This window comes from Anopheles bellator, chromosome X, assembly GCF_943735745.2.
Source record: "Anopheles bellator chromosome X, idAnoBellAS_SP24_06.2, whole genome shotgun sequence".
NCBI classification, from domain to species: Eukaryota; Metazoa; Arthropoda; class Insecta; order Diptera; family Culicidae; genus Anopheles; species Anopheles bellator.
In genome coordinates, this window is record NC_071287.1 from 2,834,373 (window position 1) to 2,850,712 (window position 16,340).

Below are 16,340 nucleotides of genomic sequence, written 5' to 3' on the forward strand. Positions count from 1 at the left end.
CTTCAACGATATCCTTCGAGGTGGAAAAATGAAATAAAAGCGAGAAGGTTGTTAGCGCGTAAAACAGAGAAACGTTGCCGTAATCAAGAGGACCCCCCCCCAAGGACACTACAGGCTCTACGGTATGCTATTTACATTGGGGGGGGCGTGGGGTGCTCCGGGGGCTCTATTCACCGCAAAGCACACACAACACAACACAAGATTCGGACGAAAACGGCAACGGATGATGGCTGATGGCTGATGGATTAAAAGATTGCACACTGCGCGTGGTTGCACCTTGGCTGTCGGCGACCGACTGGTAAGGATTGCGAACTCCGCGAACCATATAAGACCTACCAGGGGTCCTTCCGCCGCCCGCCACCGCCTTGTCGCGATTTGTTCCGCGCGACGAGCCCCCGTCGTAAATTTGTCAACGTTCGCCATCGCGCGAATTGGCGAACCGGGTTGACGATCCGTGTGCGGCGGAGAGGCAGAGAGCGAGAGAGCGAGATAGAGAGAGAAATAAAAAGATCCGAGGGAGAGAGATCCTGGTTCGATCAAGTGCGCACAAAGATATGGCACCCCCCCTCCCCATTCCCCGTTGCATGCTGATTCCTCCTGGCAGACGGAATGGCAACACCTTCTCACCGGGGATCTCTCCAGAGCAAGGGACGAACCCGTCATAATCTCGCCGTCTCACTCGGGGATTAGTTCGGGTTCGCGAATTGATCGGCGCCATCTCCGAGCGTCGAGAATTCTGCACACAGAATTCCAGTGGGAGGCTGAGATGGAAAAAAAACCCCAGGATGGAGTTTTTCACCTATGTGGAACGGGAAGGGAACACGGACGGAAGCGAATGGATGAATGCTAAATCCGACGGAACTCAGGGTTATTGGATTTTTTAAATTACCGATTGACTTTTAAATCGTCAAACTTTATTCTGGAAAATTATGACTTATCGTAAATCGGTTGACATTTACGAAATGGGAGGCTCTGCTCTGCGCTTACGCGAATTCGCCCGCTAGCCCGATTGGAAATTGATGCTGAAAACTTGGACGACATTTGGCATCTTCGGAATCTGAACACTAGGATGTGGACCACCTTATTCTGGGGATTGGAACTCTTCATCCACCCCAGTTCGTAGGCTATAGGGGATTTTGTTTGTATTATTTTTATTTGTTGTTCAACCTGCCAACTACACCAAGGAAAAATAATAGATTTCCAAAACATTGTTTCAGCGTCGCGTCGACGAGAGTTCGGTTCGGTCGCGCTGACGAAATTCGCCGTCAGCGAAGCGCAAACGGTGGCGCATCGCCCGTCGTCGTCCGCGTCGTTTGTCAACTCGACCACAGCCCCGTCAACGAAGATGCACTCCTACGCCTTTCTGGTCCGTCGTTGTTCAGTGAGGGTGATCCGTGTTTTTCAAAACAAAACACCGAAAACCCGAAGGCCCCAAGGCGCTGTTTAAGAGCGTTTAAGATCTAGGTCTACTGTGTTGGTCAATAAGTTTTGCGATAAGCTGGTAAGGAAAACCACAATTTTATAAAGCGTGTCTCTGTCCAAAATTGGTCAACTTCAACTTGATGCATTTCATAGTGCATCAGAAAATCCTGTACACCTCTCATTTTACAGATGTTTTTTGTGTGGTATCATACATATTGCTCGATTTTGAAATTTGCCTTCATATGTGGAAATAAGGTCGAGAAACAAGAGCGGCAACCTATCAAGATTTTGCACCGTCAGCGCGAAAATCTGAATTTCTCGCACGGCAAGTTAGCGAAATTGTTGAACGTGGCTGTCATCCCCAAAAGGACCCCAAAAACGACGAAATGAGTGATCAGCAAATCGAATCCAAAACTCTCCGTTCGGGATGTCGCAAGCAAGCTGGAAGTCTACAACCGTGCATCGAGCTAAGAAACGAGCTGGTCTGAAGAGCTACAAGAAAATAGTGACTCCAAATCGTAACGACAAACAAAACATGTCGGCCAGTAAATGATCGCGGAATTTGTGAATTAAACAGCTTCCTGGACAGGATAGTACTCCTGGCAACTGGAAGAGGAAAGGTGGGATAGATTTGCAAGAACATAAAGCTGTGTCCTGTGGTTTAAAAAGTGGCATTTCCATCGCAAACGGTACCACCTCAACCAGGAAATTTATGTCCGACAGTGCCTAACGTCTTTTGCCTTTCCTAAAAAAGTACAAAGGTTCTTTCCGGTTTCGGCTGGATCTGGGTATCTTGTAATTATGGGAAAAGGGCCATGGAGTGGTATGCCGCAAACAACGTCCAGGTGGTGCCCAAAGACATGAACCCTCCCAAAACGCCAGAGCTCCGCCCAATCGAAAAATATTGGTGCATCGTCAAGTGGAACCCCAAAAAGACTCGTAAAACAGTTGTCAGTGAGATTAAAAAAGAAAACTGGCATTCTGCAGCGAAGAAAGCGACCAGGAGAACGGCGCAACGGTTGATGAAAGGAGTAAAATGTAACGTTCGGCGATTCGCATTCCTTAAGACGGTGGATGGAATAAAATTTTTTACATATTCTGTATAAAATGAGCTTTCGAAACAAACATTTCTTGAATTTTTAATGAAATGTTTGACTGATTTACAAATTTCTTTTGTTTGGCCAGAAACACCCTTTAGTTTGAAATACATTTAATGAGTCAGTAGGGTCTCCCCCTGAACACTCAATACACTTGTTCCAACGAGGTACCAATTTATGAGTTCCCTGATCCCTGATCCCCTGAAGTGATACTGATGAAAATGCCTAGAACTTCTACTGAATCTCCTTCAGTCAGTCGACGATTTTCCAATAAGTCATCCTGTATTTTGTGTCCACGATTTCAGGTATTGCTACTCTGTTTTTGGACGTCCTTGACGTGGATTGTCTTCAAAGCTTGTACAACCCCCACACGAACAACACAACACCCATTTCGAATGTTGTGTCCTGCAAGTGTCATCAGCAGGAGCGTCTCGCAGCGCAGTCATTGTTTGTCATCGCCCTCATTGGCTGCTGACACATTCCTATACGTGGAACTGCGCCGCTGGTTTGGGTGTGTGTTTCAGGGAACGGAAACCCCAAACAATCCCCAGAAGGAAAAGCGAATGGACGGAACCAAATTATTATTATTATTCACCCGAAAATAGCAGAAAACAAATGGTTCGCGCAAAACAGTGTGCAGCAGCGTCAACAAAAGCAACCGAATGGGCGGGCACCGAATTAAAACGGTGCATCATCCCCTATAAAAGGTGCTCGAAAAGGGAGAGAGAGGCCCTGTTATGGTCTACTACCGGTGTCCACAGTCCGTCCGCGGAGCACGACGAAACAACCCGCGAGAGGCGAGAGCTACGCACGCCGAGCAGTGTGGGGTCATCACCCACGTGCCAAAAATAGCGATGAATGCTCGATGTCCATACTCGGTCCATACTCGGTCTCCTCCTGGCTGGCCTGTCTTCTGTATAACTTGTGCAGCTCCGAGTCCGGAACGAGCGATCCGAGCCGAAATTCGAGTAGTCACGGGATTGGAAAACCCTGAAAAAACTAATCATCTTGATGTCAGGGTCCCCCAAAGCCGGGACCCGTGTTCCAAGACCCCTTCTGCTGGAAATATACTGGGACCGAGTGGACCACGCCACGTCAGGAGAAAAGCCCAGTTTTGAGTCTGTGCATATTGTGGAGGTTACTACTAAGCACTGTTTTGGAATTTTGCTAGTTCAGAAACCGAGACAACGTGCTCAGAAACAGAAACCTCCGTAAGCTCCATAAGATCCAAAGACACAGGGCAGATGGGAGGGATTCGAACCCAAGCCGCGTCCGATCCGTGGGTTGCGGACCACCTGCTCCACCAACATGCTGCTCAGGACCAGCCTCAGCAGCACCAGCTACTCAGCTTCACATGCTAATGAATTTCGTTTTCGTGACTTTTTGTCAATTAGCTAATTAGTTTCGTTTGACGGCGGCTGGAGCTTCTGGCTCTGCTCCCTCGGGGAGTAGCACAAGTTGTTTATTTTCGGCATCGCCAGCGCGGCCGATGCTCGGCAGCTTCGCCGAACGGCCCACTTTCACCTGACGCCGGGCCAGCCCACGAGTGGCGTCACAGGCCGTCAATGAAATGGCCGTCTAAGGGAGCTCGCAGTTCTCGGTTCGCAGCAACAACAACAGCGCGCGATTCATTTCGTTCGGGCTGCCCAAAGAAGGCGCACCCGCCTAGGTAACACACCACTCAACGAAAGTAAACTCGCCTGGTTCCCTTTTGTCTGTCGCTTCGCTTGGCGTCTTCGTCTGCCACGCTTTCTCTGGACGCTGAGCTGAGCATCAAACAGCATCGGGCAGGTCGTCGCCCGTCGATCACCGAATAGTAGTGGCAGCAGCTAGCTCCGATCCTCCGATCGGATAGTCGGGATTCCCCGGGGGGCGCCGTGGACTTCTGCGGGAAGAATCCCGTGAATTGCAATCCTACATTACCGGCGTGTGCCGCCCGTTTCTGGGCTCGCGGTTGGCGAGACGGACCATTAAGGTAAGTGTTTTGTGTTTGGAGACGGCACTGCTGCTGTAAATGGCTGCTGCAATTCACGATACAATAGATTCCAGTCTCTTCAGTTCTTCAGTTCTTCAGTTCTACAGTTCTCCAGTTATTCTTCAGTTCTGGGGGGTCTCCAGTTATCAATCGGAACCATTGATCATCCAAAGTCCAATTGATCAGTGACTTATGAACGGGAAATTCACTCGCTTGACACTGGAGATACTTTCTTCCTCTTCTTATCCCGGTGCTTTCCGTCAAGGTGTGCTTTTCTACGTGCGACTTATAGAGCTTATAGAGAAATCATTATTTCCTCCAGCTGTTCCAGAAGAAAACCGAAGGAAAATTCTAATTCCTTTAAAACTCTTGTATTGTGTTCAACTAATCCCCAGCACCGGAAGGTACCGCCACAAGGAAGCCCGTAGTTCAAGGGCAAAGTATTAGCGGAACCAGACTCGCGGACACTCGAGAAACACTTCAAGCGAAAAGTCTACGTAACAAGTCCTTAGTGTTACCGGTGGCATCAGACGGCGATAGCCTAATTGGAGCAGGAGCCGTTGTTTAAACTGTGGTGGGCGGAACCGAAACGTGCAGATCTCGATTCTGGGGGTTCGTGCTGGGATCTCGAAGAATTCTACCAGAAGGAAGTACCCGGCTACCCACACAGTGGCCACTCTACAGGTGCACCACCGATAGCACGATACTCGAGTGGTGTGACAATCGGATCCGTGAATTGCCGATAACGAGGCCTTGACAGGTGATACTGCCGCGATACGAGGAAGAAAATGGCTACCGGTACAACAGTGTTCGAGGTCACGGTCGTCACTCCTTGAAGCTCCTGTATCCTCGATTCGAAAATGTCAGTGACCACTGCCTGATCCCCGCCACTTCCCTCGGCCTCTGCATGGTCGGACTGGTTGGCCTCTAATACCACATGAAATCTCGCCTGATTAACGGAAGCTGATTAAAGCTGGGAGCTGCTAGAATTCATCGAATGTCCCGGGGCGAGGTCCGCACCTGCAGAACGAGTCCGCGGCTTATCAGCTGGCCATCGGCAATAAACGCGCAATAATTGCCTCGCGATACCGGGGCATTTGCACTTTATCCGCCGGCCGGGAATTATTTTTGCCAATAAAGACGTACGGCAGGTATTAAAAAAAAAAAAAACAACACACAAACAACCAATGCCATTTGCCATTTTTGCCGGGCCGGGCTCGGACCGGATCGGTCAACGGCGGTCAAACGAGCTGGGGGCCAACCCTTTGATAACGCGCGAACCCGGTTGTGATTGTGAGAAAGAGCTGCACCAGAGCCGCCAAGATGCATTTTTTATTAGCCAATTTTAGTGTGTCGTTGTTGGGCTATGAAAAACTACTTCGTAAATCGCGTCGGACACATCCACTCCGGGGCCGCCGGGGCTCGACGAGAAAAACCGGGAATGTAAAAACAGGATTATCAGCTATCGCTCATCGAGCACCGTGCCCCAAAGGGGACAGTGCCCCGATGGAGATGGGGGGGACATAATATAATAGGCGGCAGATTGATAAGCAGGCCGAGGACCGCCGAGAGCAGGAGAAAAGCGGTAAAACTAATAACCACCCCGCGAACGGGGCCGCAGAGCCCCGAGTCCCGAGATTCGGTGTTTGAGCAACATACTTTATTTGCCCGGCCTTTTTTTCGCCGTTCGGGAAGTCGTAAAAGCCGCGAGAGAAGTGCGCATAAAACGCTCCGCGAGCGCTGCGTGCGTCGGTCGGTCGGGCCTCCCGCCTGCCGAGAAGGTGAGCTCGTAAATATTTCAATAAAAATGCAAATTAGCTGCATCATTCGTTTGGGACGTCCGGGACGCCCCAAACCCCAGAACCCGGCACCGACCGACGGAATGTGCATTTGGAGATGCACATTAAATATACACATTAGCGCGCAGCTCCTCGCCGCCGCCGCCGCCACAGCCGCGCGAAGGAATATGATTTTTTTATTGACCCATAACTATTGAACATCCATTCCAGGACTTCAGGACCCCCGCCTCCACCGGCGCCGCCACAGCCTTCTGCTGAATCTGGTGGCGGGCCCGTGTCCGGTCCGTGAAATGGCCAGTATCGGGGAGATTAAGGAAATAAAAAAGACCATAAACGACGGAGATTGTTTTCGTGGAGACGCTGGACCTGGCTGGCTGGCTAGCTGGACCTCCGATGGACCGCGCGAAGAACCGCCGCTGCCGGGCGCACGCGTGCGCCCGGCAGCCACCAGCAAACCAGCATTTCACAGCGCACTCCCCGCACTCCGTACACGAAAACTCATTAAGAAAATCAAATTAATAACCGCAGCCCATCGCGGCAGCGATAGCGATCAGCGTTTAACGACCGTACCACTCAGGAAAGGGATTATTTGAAGAAATTAAAATTTAAATCAGCGCTCCGCGACGCAAGACGCAAGGCTCGTCGATGTGGGAGGGTGGATTGCGCGACGCGGTGCGGCCAAACCCTGCTCAACCCAAACCCGGGGTTCTGCCGGTGCAAAAATTAAGCATTCGCACATTTGTTTGTTTACGCGTTTGGTGGTTTGGTGGCGATGCGCAGTACAAACGCTTCCCTATGCTAGAGCTGTGGAAGCACCTGTCACCTGTCAGGTGCGCATCACGCATATCACACGAGACTGAAGCTGCTGCACACGATTCACGAAGAGCTGCGTGCCGTAACGCAGCAAACGCACCGTGTTACGCATGTGCAATGTAACGTACGTAGCGCACTGGCGGAAGCACATAACCCGCCCGTACTAGTGTGTCGGTTCGCATAAGCCTTTTACGTAGCCCGATAGAACAGCGAATGTGTAATAGTGCGGCAACACCCCAGAAAAAACGACAAGACTTAGGGGGGACTCTGTTTCAAATCCTCCAGCGAGACCACATCCAATGTTCGATCAATTCGATTGGGGTTTAAGAGGGCACCGCTACCGGTATACAGATTAATTTTGCTATTCAATCGCCTTCAATTAATACAGTATGGGTTGCTGAAGCTAGACGTAGTCATACAAACCTTCAAGGCCCTAGGCATTGGGCAATGTAAGCCAAAAATGCTTCTTCATTAGGACAATAAAAAATATCCATGAATGAAAGCTCGAATTGCTGGAGCATCAATCGTATTCATCAGTTTCGGCCCCTAGCGACTTCCATCCGTTTCCAGACCCTAAAACGGCTCATGTGTAGAAAACGTTTTTCATCCAATGATGAGGATACAACAGCAGCAGCAGCCCTTCCAGAGGGATCAGGGAACTCATAAATTGGAATCTCGTTGGAACAAGTGCATTGCGTGTTCAGGGAGACGCAAGCCTGTCCCACTTAGAATCGAAAAAAAGTTGTATGTCTTCTAGCAGCGCCTCGGGTGGCGCCTAAAAATTTCATCTTAGTAGGCGGAGTTTATAGAAAGTTATGATTGATGAAACTCAAAAGTGTAAAAATAATTCTAAACACTCACGTCGAGAACCCCACCCCTAGAAAAATACCGTAGACCGATAGATTCAGAGTAGACGTCATAGAGGAACATAAATTTAATAAATTTGCATGGAAACTAATGATCTGGCAAGGAATTTGCACCAGTGAACGACAAAACCAAGGTTCATCACGGTTTCATCACAAAGACGACGATGAACTCAATGCTGTACAAGGAAGAGTTCTTCAAAAAGCGAATTGTATCATTTATTAAGTCACACAAAGGTTCAGTTAAGCTTTGACCTGTTTTGGCAAGCGGTCACTACAGCGGGAAGGTAGTTCAGTGGTACCGTGACAATAAGGTGGATTTCATCGCAAAGGATATCAACGCACCGAATCGCCCTAAACTCCGCCCAATCGAAAATTATTGGACAACAATCAATAGGAAGTTGAAGAAGACTGGAAAGGTGATGTTGCAGAAATGGCGAGAAATTGGAACAAATTAGCCTCGGAGGTGGACCAGAAGATTGTGCAGAAAATGATGGCGCGCATTGCAAAGAAAGTTCGTAATTTCATCCGACGACCGACATAATAAATTTCTGAAATTTTTCTCTCAAAGTACAATCAAATACCTTCATTGTGACAGCTTGACATGTTTCCCAAGTTAATCTTTGTTTACTATTTGAAGAAGTGCTATGTTTCCAGTTTATTCATGCGTGATAAAGTCAGTGCTTGTGTTTCGTTCACCAGAAAATTGTAATGGATTCTTATAGAGAACAAATCAAGATCTTGCATCTTCAAAATCTCACAAACATTCAGATGAGGAGGAAGCTGTCACATCTAAACTTGGCCAGATTATTCGTGTACAGGACCATTAAACGTTTCAAGAAAACCGGGAAACCCCAAAAAGAAACCGGGGAAAAAACCGGATATACGGACTTCAGCGGTAATCAAAGCGGTGAAGGAGCGTTTTCGACGAAATCGACGGCCTGCTCGGGAAGAAAAATGGCACGTTATATGAAAGTGAGTTACACCTCCATGCAAAACATAATCGAAAAGGATCTTGGATATAGTCCTTGTAAGAAGCAGAGGATTCATGGATTATCTCTCCAAAATATTGCCGACAGGGTTGTCAGATCGCGGATGCTCTTGAAGACGCATGCTGCTCACAACATATTTTTTTCGGATCAAAAATTGTTCACTATGGAGGCAAGTTTGAACAAGCAAAATGATCGTGTCTATGGTGGAAGTCTTTGTGATATACCAGCCGATAAAAGAAAGGTAGAGGTACGATAAAATTGGGGTCTAAAAGTACCAAAATGCATCAGCTGTTATGGTTTGGGGAGCAGTATCAGCAAAAGACAAACTACCCCTGTTATTCATCGATCGCGTCGTGAAAATCAACAAGCAGTACTACTTGCAAACGTTATTAGAAGCCATTTGCTTCCTTGTGCCAAGGAACTTTTTGGAGATGAAGATTTTAACTTTCAACAGGATTCAGCAACTATTCACAAAGCATTGGTTGTTCAGAAATGGTGCAAACAAAATTTGCCATGTTTCATCAGTTCCTCTGAATGGCCCTCATCGTTTTCCGATTTTAACCCACTCGAACTTAATATCTGGGGATACATGCCAGGAAAATTAAACAACGTAAAGCATACGAGTTTGGACACTTTTAAGAATCATTCAGTCAAACTCTGTAATCAAACACAAAGGCGAACAATTGGAAGTGAACGAAATACATTGTAAGTTTACTACTGTAACATGTTATTCAAACGGCTAGAAGAGAGAAAAAAAAATTCTGATTTTTGTGACATAATTAAAGTCTATCACCTTCACGTTGCCACCCTGTAAAGTGTACTTCAAACCATAAAACTGCGGTTTTCCTTATCGAAATCGCAAACCTTATTGATATCGCGTGGTACGAAAGCAAATCGCCGCAGGCTTTCGCAAACACGCAGAAAAGACGCGATGCGCCACCAACACGCGGACGTGTCAGATCTGGGAAAAGCGTGGCGTGGGCGGCGGCGTGTCGTCGTAACGCGAAACGGCGGAATGGCCTAATCATGATTAGCGCCGGGCCGGGCCGGGCCGTGAGATCCGGTGATGTGATCCGATCGCGTAATCTCGTCTCTCGCGCCTCGTCCCGATTAAGATGTAATCGCTAGATCGAAGCGGAAAGTAGTGCATCATCGCCGTGTCGGCGCATCCATCCACCGGAAGCGACCACAACACTGCCGGACCCCCGAAAACCGATAACAAGCCCAGCTCCGGCGAAGAAGCAGGAAGCTAGGTCTTGGCTGGTGCGTGCTTCCGTGGGGTCCACATGGCTTCCTTCTTCGCCCGCGGCTAATGAATGGCCGCCAGCGAGCAGACTTGCATCATATAATGCAAGCTTCGCCGGGATTGCACAACCCGCCTAGCCCGCGTGCCGATATACAGACCGATCCCCATTTCGGCGGCGGCGGCGTTATCAGGTCCCAGGTCGCCCAAAAATATTGGAGGCCCACAAAAGGGTCCGAAGAACCCGTCACTCGAATGCGTGCGTGCTGCACCCTGCTGATCCCTTCGGAAAGGGCGGTTGTTGCGCCGCGTCGATGAACATTTTTTGTAACCTTTTTTTTTTTTTCGCTGCTGCTGCCGTTGTTCCATTTCCTTTGCTGCGAAGGCCGCTGCCCGTTGCGGATCCGGATGTGCTGCTGTTGCGGAAGCGCAGCGGGCAACGGGCGTGCGCTGGGTGCGCACGTCAGCGCATCGCACGCTTCAATGGGCAATGGCAACCGCCGGGGCAAGCGGAACTACGCTCGATTTTGGGCTGTGTAATGTGGTGGTGGGCGCGGCCCCCGACGGTAGCCCCCGGGACAGCCATCCGCGCACCTGAAACATCGGCATCGAAAATAACGCGTGGGCTGGAAAGTTCCGAGCCTAACACGTAGATGGCGGTAGTGTCTTATTGCATTGATCGCTTTTTCAGGTAGTGCTAACCTTTAAAGGAAAGCTCTTAAAATTTCATGATAAGTTTTTTTTAATTTCACAATAATGAATCAAAAGTAATTTCATGTTTTCATTTGACACTGCTTCTTGACGGGAAAAATACCGTTCAAGCGAGGCAATGGCTTGAAAGATGTTATGAGGACTCCGGTCCGTCAGAACCAACGATAAAATGTTGGTTTACTGACTTCAAACGTGGTCGTAGAGAAACCGATAATGCAGAACGCAGAATGAGAAGGTAACATCAGCAAACATAAAAAATGCACAAAATCGTTTTGAATGATCGAAAAGTGAAGTTGCATCAACATCAGCTAGCTGAGAGTAGCTGATGAACCTCGTCCAAAGCGTCCGAATGTGCAATAATCGGATAGAAAGGTTATGGCCTCGGTATTTTGGGATGTGCGTGGTGTAATATTCATCGACTCTCTTAAGAAGGGAAGTACCATTAACAGTAAATATTATACGAGGGCTGATCAGACATTTTCACGACATTTGAATTTTCTCGTGCTACGTATATCCGATTTTTGATATTTTTTTTTGTGGTGTTAGGTTGCTTTACATGTTGCTTACATGTGTGACTTATTAAAGTAAGGCCATTTGAAGTAATCAGTCAATTTTTGACAGCTGTTTTGCGGAAATTTTTAATCAGCCCTCGTATAGCGTTATTGTTGGAGAGTCTAGAGGCGTTAGAGGCGTCTGGAACGTCGAAATTGCAAAGAAACGAGCGCATATGGCAATGAAAAAAGGCAATCAAATCAATTCCGAAACTACCAAAATTGAACTTCGAATTGAACTCCTACACTCATCGTATTCGACGGATGTGGCTCCCAGCGACCCACTAGCTGTTCGCAGACCTCAACAAAATGCTCGTCGGTAAGAAATTTTGCTATTTTGTGGCTAAAGATAAATCATTCCATAAAAGTGGTATTGAAATATTAGGTTGGCTAAAAAGAAATCCATTAATTTTGGGTGAAATTCAAAACTATATTTATCGGGTTTACAATAGTCTGATTTGCGTCAAATATGCACCATTATGCTGGAAAATTTGTTGGCTTTTTGAATAATGTCTCTCTTGTAGAAGGTTTAGTCGTTATTGGCGAAAATCTCGAGCCATCCATTTTCACAATCCTTCTTTGATCTCAGTTTTTCATCCTTCCGGCAATTTTGCAATGCGTGAAAAGGGTGTCAGTCGCTTGGTGGAAGGTCCGGACTATACTGTGGATGCATTAAAACTTCCCAATCAAGCTCCCGGCCTTTCTGGGGAATCCCTACAGACGTGCGTAACATTTCGTTGTCCTGGTGGAACACAAAACCTCTTCCAAACGCTTAGACCACGATTATTGTCACACAGTATTGTCGTATGTATCCCATTCCTCATCCTCAATACCCATCCGCTAAGGAAATGGTTCTATTTTATTCCGTAAGGCCAAAATTGTTCCGAAGGAAATTCGATCCATCATGTTTTTCGGTGTCAACTTAACAATCGGCGTGACACCCAAAAATCAAGCTTCTTTGTGAATCCAGCTTTGCGCAAATGGCTTAAAACTGTTTGATAGTTAATCTTTAGCTTCTGGTCGATGCTCTGATTACTAACATGCCGATCAACTTTGATTATTTCTGTGATTTTATCGATATTTTCGTAGACGTGTCTGTCTATGTGAGGTGCATCTTTAACATAAAAAATAACTGAAACGGGTCGACCAACAAAAATATCACTAAGCCAGCTGTTAGAGTATCGGCACCATAAACACCATGCAAAATTTTAGCGGCCTAGCTTGAATTTTCGCCTTTTTCAAAGAAAAACTGAAAAATGTACCAAATTTGAAAATGAACCAGAACATTGAAAACATTGAAAACATTTTTTAAGTGTAAAGTATCAGCTTTAAAACGAGCCTAAACCTGGAACTGTACAATCGATACTTGACGAGATATCGATCACATAATGGATTTCTTTTCAACCAACCTAATATTAAAACGGCGCTGGGGAATGATTGTGTGGCTCTTGATACTGCAAATCCAACTTTGACCAAAAAACTATGTTTCCTTCTTAGTCTAGGGACCGAGGTTCAGTTCAAGTCCACGCCATCTGATACTACTTTCTGTGATCCCTCAGAGATGGTTCGAGATGGCGCCTGTTGCCTGGGATCAGTGGCGAATCATTTGTGGTCCCACAGAATCCTCTCACTCTAGAGTTGTCTGTGTGCCCAGCAGCCAATTTATTTGAAGGCTCACAATCAAGGCACATGAAGAAGAAGGTCTCTAGCGCCCCACAACAGAGTGTAGAGAGTGCCCTGCCGGGGAGGGAGCTGATCCACTGTCTGTTGGCTGCATTTGGACCAATTCTTCGTTCGTTCGTCTTTCCCCGATTAGTGCGCCCCGCCCCAGGAAGTGCGCTCTGTTTCACGCAACGCGGCGCGGGTCATGTCGCCGGCGACTTGTAGCCGGAGGTATTAGTGCGGCACCCTGAGAAATGTGTCGCAAAATGGGGGGAGGCCGACCAGCGATCGATGTCGATCGAGCGGGGCCATCCCCGTACTACTAGCTGCCTCTCGCTCCGAATTGGGCTTGTGGCGGTCGTCTGGGTAGACGTGGAACTTCGTCGTCGTCGTCGCCAGCGTACACAATTGTTACCTTACTTTCTTCGCTCGGTTGCACACCTTCACCACCACGGAGACGTGTACCCTGGAGCGCTTAGTGGGTTGTCTGTTGTTTCTGTTTTTATAGCAGCACTCTATAGTCAACTCTTAATCGCTTTACCTTTTATCAATGTATCACTCCGCCGAGCAGAACAGCATGTGGTTGGGATTTTGTCGGGATTTGGGATTCGCGACCTGTTGAGACCCTCCGACATGTGTGTCAGACTTTACGACTTTGTGATGGAGGTGATCTACTGTCCTGCAGACTCCCGCAGACCAACCAAATCAACGCCAACGAATTGAATGGCGGGCAGTAGGTAATCTAGATCTGTGAACTCGTGTCGTCACTCGCATGAAACAAGACCAACGTGTTTGGGGGGGCGTGTTTATTAACACTTCACGCACTGATAGGCTGCATTGCGCATCAACAAGAAACGATAGCCGCCCCGCGGTGCGATAGCTGTAGGCCGAGTCGAACACCGAGAAGTGTTTGACAGGTGACCGGTTGGGCAAGAGACGCAGCAGACAAACGTCACTAACTATCAAAGCGTGCCACAGACTCGTCGAGAAGCCCCTCTCTAAAGTCAGTCTCCGTATCTTCGATGAATCACACATCACGCTACTGAACTACTCACTCACTCTCTCTCTCTCTCTCGGGCGCTCTATCATTCTAGCATGAGTAACGATCGGTGTCGTTGCAACCGTCCTATGGGATTAAGCCATAAGCTTACGAAATACGAACGGACTCTGGCTGGCTGGTAGCGCTGGTGACAAAACGACCCCTATGAAACACCAACTTGGGGCCGATAGGGCAAACGGATCTCGGACTAATTGGACAGACGAACAAAGCAAGCCATAAAATAATGCACTGGAGAGCTTTGATCTCCATGACGTGAGACTAATACCGAAGCAATTATCACCGTCCATATACATCCAATCAGACCCTTGAACCCTGCTGGCCCAAACCACTGAGGCTGTGAGGTGTACAGAAATATTCTGGAATTCAATTTAGACATTTAACTGCAACCGATGGCGTATCTGCGCAGTCCAGCTACACAAGCCAAGCACTGAATGACGTATCCGCTGACGCTACACAGTTGGCTAGCTAATTGGCTCGTCCCGGGGCCGGGGCTGTTTGATGGTATCTCTGGTCCTAGCCGAGCCACAGTCTGGCCAGCCGGTAACGGACGTTATCTACTGTCACCCCACGGGATCAACCATCGGCGATCCATATCGGTCGGGTGGGGCTTCACAGCGTTCCATCGGCCACGCAATCGCGTCGATTTTTGCATTAACCTGTGCGATAACTCTGCGACCGGTTGCGTGAGGCAACAGTACCCGGTGAGGGATGTTACATTCGGCGAGTCAGCCGCACGCGATAGGCGATTGAAGTGTGCGCATCCCCCCGGCCAGAGGCGTTAGTAGCGCGAGCTGGCACGCCACGCTGGTGCGCTACACTTGTTGGCCCGTTCCCAAACACGTACACGCCGCCCTTGGCGAAGTAACGCCGGCGGCGACTGGAGAACTATTTTTGGCCAGCCGGTCGGTGAGGTGAGCTGATGTTGCGCAAGCTGACGCACTAGTCACACGCCGCCTGGGGTTTGGCCATCTAACCTCAGCGCGTCAGCAGCGTTTCGAACTAGAGTAGTAGTGCGTGTCTTGTGGCACATTGCAACAGAATGCGTCTCTTGTTTTTCTATACACATCTTCAGCCAGCCATGCACTCCTGTGTACGTGATAGGGCGAGTCTAGCGCTACAACTGAAACATCAGCGTGGCCAGACCGGATCCGGAGTTATTTTTGGATCCGGCCCCGTTCTTTGCCCCTTTTCCATGTTTATTCCTTCGAAAGCAAAACATCCCACTCTGTGAGTGGGTAACCGTCGGCCTACTTTCGTGTCGGCGAGACTGAATTAGTTACAGTAATTCTGACAAAACGATCCCCCGATTCCCGACCGGACACAATTCCAAGCTCATCCCGAAGCCGATAGGTCCAAGGTCCAGGAGAAGAGCACGGGAATAAGTCGGAACTATGATTGGCAATGATCAGGTCCATGGTCCCAGACCCTTGAACTTACCACGACTTCGTCAGTTTCAAGGCCTTCAGATCAGCCAGAGATAAAACTGCGATCATGATTAGTTTCGGAACACCGGCCAAACTTACCGGACTTGTTTTGGAATGGACCATGACGAAAGTCACACATCCGGGATCTGGAACTCGGGGAACTGGGAGTCCCCGGAAGTGGAGACCTCAGGGACCATCTACTTTAACTCCAGCTCTCAGCCGATGACATAGAAATTATAGGTTCAAAGGTTGTCCGAAGTAGCTCAGACTCAGGCATAGCGAGTTGAGCAAGCTGCAGACGTACTAATAAATCGCCGACAGATCTGAGGAAACTATTTCGGTGGGCTGATCATGTCATGAGCATGGCGGGCGACGAACTAACTTCTTCTTAGTACCCCCGGGATTGTGATGCACGGGATTGCTTCGAGAACGGCCGGTTTAACGAATTAGTGGACGAAGGCGTTGTAGCGGCCCACAGGATCGCTAGGGAACGATCCACCTCCAGGTCGGTGCATTAATGGTCCCGGGATCCCGAAGCCACCGGTGCCGCCGGAAGCCACAACACACCAGCGGGGGGTTTTCTCCAGCACTTTTTACGACACGATGCCGCGGACGATGCCACATCAAGCCCAGCGGAGAGAGGGTGGTGCGGCCGAGATGTGTAACGTTTTTATTGGAGGCTCAAAGTTGGGCTGTAAGCGGCCGTAATAAAAAGGCAGCAAATTAAA